Source organism: Erpetoichthys calabaricus, chromosome 6, assembly GCF_900747795.2.
Source record: "Erpetoichthys calabaricus chromosome 6, fErpCal1.3, whole genome shotgun sequence".
In the NCBI taxonomy this organism is placed as follows: Eukaryota; Metazoa; Chordata; class Cladistia; order Polypteriformes; family Polypteridae; genus Erpetoichthys; species Erpetoichthys calabaricus.
Window position 1 is genome coordinate 72,680,619 of NC_041399.2, and position 5,603 is coordinate 72,686,221.

Below are 5,603 nucleotides of genomic sequence, written 5' to 3' on the forward strand. Positions count from 1 at the left end.
GCTAAGAACCAATATTGAGGAACGTTATCGACGTTATCCGAACAGGATACTCATCAATTATTTAACCTCTTCTAATTGTCTGTTATGGTTATTTTTGTACTTATTATTTATTCATATACTTTAACTATTGTAATTTTACTGTTAGTATTAAATTATTGTTTGTTTCAATTTTTTTCTCTTATAAATGAAAAAATGTCCGAAAATAAATATACATAATGAAAATATGCATGTGAGAAATAATTTTTCTCATTTACCTTTTCTGACTGGAGTTCAAATAATTACATATCTGTATTTTACTAAATACCAATCAAAACTTCAGTATTTAGTTTTGAAAGTATGTGTACAAAGGAAATAAGGAAAACATACGTAAAAGTTAATACCTTGCTGAAAAAAAAGAAAAAAGTTTACAGACATGTTTTCATATTTGGTAAGTGTATACAGTATATTATCTAACATCTATCTATGCGGCCTGTTTTCATTGGTTAATTTCATTATTTGGCATGTGCATACAGTATTAATTTGTTTGTTGCTTTGCAGCCAATCAGTAGCAGCCACTCATTCACTAAGAAAATTTGGCAGATCTGGGATAAAAAAACAAAACAACAAAAAGAACAGAAGTACATATTCCTAAAGTGAAGCTAGGTTCAGTGCGTGCTTTCTCTGGGTGCTCTGCATTTCCCACCTCCCAAATGCATGCACACTAGGTTGCCTGACATATCTAAATGGGCCTGATGTAGGCTGAATATTATTGCTTGTTTTAGAATCATGTCTGATGAAATGCTCCACCTCCTTGGAGACCTGATTTGGAAGTGTTTTCAGGACTGGGGTGCAACATGAGCAAAATCTGATTTTCCACAATCTGCTTCAGGTAAAGTAGCAATAAATCTCTGCAAAAATTATATTTGTTTGAATTTAAATCGAACTTAATATGGTAGAGAGGATTAGATATATATAATAATTTCTTGGTGAATAAGGGAATCTTGCTATGATTAAGTAAAGATGAACCCCCTTCTGGATGCACTGAGTTTGAAGCCAGGAGTAGAGTGAGATGCAAGAGTTTGTAGAGAGAAAGGCACAGAAAGCAAAGAATAGATTGTGCTGGCACAGGTGGCCAAATGGGCAAACCAACCTACTACTTAGACAAAGTTTAAGGATCTGTTAGTCAGTCCCAGTGGGGCAGCAGGTTTGTTGTTTTATTCCTGATCATATGTATTTGTGTTCTCCACTTGTTTGTTCCCACAGTGTGTTTTATTTCATCAATAAATGTACAGTTATTTGGCCTTTGTGACGTTGATTCTGGGCAATGGGATGGTTTGAGGATGTCCAGTCACCCACACTAGAGTTTGTATGAATAATTAACCAATTAATCACTACCGTGCTATTATTTCTGTGGTAAATCAGGGAAGTGGGTAATCTTGCTGACTTGTAGTTTTAGAGTTTGCCCACATCCTGACTATTTGAGTTTGCATGTTCTGCATACAGTGGAACCTCGGTTCACGAACGTCTTGGTACACGTACAAATTGGTTTACGACCAAAAAGTTCGCCAAACTTTTGCCTCAGTTCACGACCACACACTCGGTATACGAACAAGCCAGTTTCCCTTTCAGTTTGTACATGTTCACATGTTCAGTCTCTCACTGTGCATTTCCTTTGCAGCGAGCAAGAGAGAGAGAGCGTGACACACACACAGGCAGCGTGAGAGAGAGACACATACAGGCAGCGCGAGAGAGAGATGCGCACACACAGGCAGCACCAGAGAGAGAGACGCACACACACACACAGGCAGCGCGAGAGAGAGGGGGCTGGACGCATAAGGTAGGAAGGCAGTTAAAGAATGCACTGGGCTTGATTTTGTTTTCACTTCTGTTTACAGTGATTGGTTCGTAGCGTGCATTGTTGCAACGTTACTTTTCTTGGTGGTTTATTAAATTACGGATTTTTTCAAATGTTCTTTTTTTTCCCTCTGCTTAAAACTCATTAAAAAAAAAAGTGTTTTTAGCCATCGGTTGGTAACGCTATAGCGTGAACTATTGCAGTGTTAGTTTTCTCTGTTGTTCAAGGTTTTCTCAGTGTTATTCAATGTTTTTACATTTAGTTTACTATTACGCTGTGCATTCTATGGTTTAATTAACTATATTTGTGCTTAAAAACTTAAAAAATATGTATATTTACATACAGTTCATATGGTCTGAACGGATTAATTGTATTTACATACAATCCTATTGCTTCGGTTCACGACCAAATCGGTTTACGACCAGAGTTTTGGAACGAATTATGGTCATGAACCGAGGTTCCGCTGTATGTACTGTATATGTGGGCTTTTTCAAGTTACTTCTATTTCCTTCCATATCCCAATGGCATACAAGTTTAGACACACTATATTCATCTAGTGTGTGTGTTTGTGTGTGTGAGTGAGTGTGGAAGTGAACACTCGCCTAGTGGAGACAGTGCAGACTTTTCTCCTTGGAACCCTTGCAGATTTTGTTTTTTTTTCCTTCAGCTTGTCTGGAGTTTTTTTTTATTTTTTATGTCCTCCTCAGCCATCTGACATTATCATTGGACTCATCTTTAGAGACTTAAAAACTGATTCTATATACAGCATAAGGTCTCTACTTCTCAAGTAGTTATATACAGTGAATATCTTATGTATGTGTGTATTATTTATGTTTTGTATGGTATTTATTCATTATTAAACTTATCTAATTTTAATTTGTTTTTCTTTGCAACTACAGCATTTCCTTGATATCTTGTAAAACAATCTGAGGTACATCTGGGGCCTCATTCATAACGCCATGCATAGAATTCACACAAAAACATGGCATACGGACAAGAGCGGAAATGTGCGTGCGCACAAAAAAATCCAGATGTATAAATCTGTGCAAACGGCAACTTCCACGTTCTGTCAACGTGAAAAGTAACGCATGTGCATGCGCCTGCTGCCCCACCCCAACTCCTCCCAGAATTACGCCTCTTTGAAAATGCAAATCAATATAAATAACCCTTAAGCTCTGCGTTTTGTGAAATGGCAATGGCAAAAGCACGGAGGGAAACAGAAGAATTTCAGTGAATACCAAGTGGAGGCATGGAAAAACATACTATTTGTTGGTTTAAACAGTGGTATAAACAACAAAAGGATGTTGATCGAATGACATAGAGTGTCGGAGAAACTCGAAAGCTCAAGTTCACAAAGTCGCACAGTGCCCGAAATAAAAAAGAAGTTGTCAGATATCAAAGTTGCCATGAAAAGGCGAGTCGTTAGCCCATGGTTTAAGTGTCATATGGAAGCTTATTAGGGTACAGAGAAAAGAAAAAAAAATAGGGACACAATGAGAAAAATGTTCAAAATGTCAACTTTAATCTCGAAATTTCCATTTTAATCACGTAGTTTATTTTGTCATTATAGTAGAACATCATAAACTTTATCTTTAAATCGTGTAATTTACTAGTTTCTCAAATCCCATCATAACTAAAGTAGCATGTTAAATGCTTTGTTTTGAATGTGTTCGTCTATGTGCTCTATGTGTGTGAATCACTATGTGCTTGTTAAACGGGCTTTCTGTTCCTCCGACAGGACACAGAATCCATTACATTCGTGATATTACAGCTCTCAGAATAATTTAAATACTAAGATGTATACTTGATATAATTTTCATGATGTTAGGAGTTAAAGCATGTTATTAAACATGGGAACACAATGGCGCAGTGATAGTGACAAGCTGGCGCCCTGTCCAGAGATTGTTCCTGCCTCCTGCAAGATGCTTGCTGCACCGTGCACAACTTTCGATGAAATAATTTATTGCAGCAGTATTGTCTCTTTCAAATGTACTAACCTCCAATTCCTGTCCTTCCTTTTCTTTCTCCAAGTAACCAATCGCCATACAATCAGCTCTGTGATAGCTGTTAGGAACATCTGTTAAATACCAGAAGCATTAGAGTACAAAGTAGAGGGAAAACAACTGAACAAGACATATAAGAACTATCATCAATGGCAAATAGCAGAACACAACCAACATCAGAGAAAGTAAAGTAAACGGTCCTAACAGTAAAGTCTTCTCTGAAACACCTTTTAGCTTCCATTGCAGTACATAAAGATACATAAATTTAGTAAACAGATCCAAAACATGAAAATGGAGACCTGGGGCCTCATGTATAAAAGGTGCGTACGCACAAAAATGTTGCGTACTCCCATTTCCATGCTGAAATCGCGATGTATAAAACCTAAACATGGTGTAAAGCCATGCACATTTTCACGCTAGCTCAAACCCTTGGCATACACAAGTTCTCCGCTCGGTTTTGCAAACTGACGGCACCCAGCGTCAAAGCAGTGCTTTTGTTCCAGTGTGGTTTCCCTTTCTTTTTTAGATCCACATCCCTGATGCGGCTTTATCATGTACACTGAAATTAACCGCATATTGTTTATTAGTTTAAAGCATCTGATTGTAATTAACCTGTAATAATATAATGGTCCTTGGAATAGCCAAACTATTCCAAACACCATAGCTGCTTTAGCGTTGTTACTCACAATGCACCACTCAGACTATTTATCCCACTGTATCTGACTGTGGCATTTAACTTGCTACTTTAGTTACGATGGGATTTGAGAAACTAGTAAATTAAACAATTTTAAGATTAAGTTTATGATGTTCTACTTTAATGACAAAATAAACTACGTGATTAAAATGGAAATTTCGAGATTAAAATTGACATTTCAAGCTTTTTCCCCACTGTGTCCTTCTGTGAGGAATGTCTATATTCTCCCCATGCTCAGGTAACTTTATTGCCTCAGTCTAAAGATGCACATTTAGTTTAATTGACCTGATGTGAGTGTGCCTGCATGTGTTTATCAGTGTGCACTCCAACACATGGTCTGTCTGCCCAGATTATTTGTTACCAGCATAGACTTTCATAATCCTACATCTGTTAAGATAATGTCTGTGACTGAAGCAATGCAGTTAATGCCATATGTACTACAGTATATAGTATGTAATATTAAATGTGAATTGCTTAAAATAATTTCTTCTTTAATTATGCTTTTTCAACGTTTCCATTGTTTTTTTATTTTAAAATGAATGGACCATAGCTCTTTTCCTGTGGCAAATTAGAAATGATTAGCTTTGTTGGGATGATTGGCCTGTTCTTGTCAAATTTGTTATAATGCTGAAATTCTAAATTACAGTATTTTAGGGCATTTCAATATGTGTTTTGTATTTTATCAATGGGACAAGTGCAATTCAAATCTAAATTTAAAAAATATCAGCTGGAGAAACTAATACTGATGTTCATCAACAGAAGAATTCCTGACACACTGGATACCTTGCAGTTTGCATGCTGTCTGAATAGGTCAGTGGACGATGCAGTTGCCTTTGTGTTGCTGTTCTGCAGTTAGAAAAACAAAACATGTACATTCACGAGTTGTTTGTTGATTAACGGCATCAGGCCTACCAAGGATGTGCAGAAACTCACTAGACTTGATCTTCCCAATTCTCTCTGCAATTGGATATTGGATTTCTTGACAGACAGCCCACAAGTAGTCAGGACAAGTTTTATAACGTCCTTTTTAATAACAACAAGCACAGGAGCACTCCAAGGCACTATACCCCTA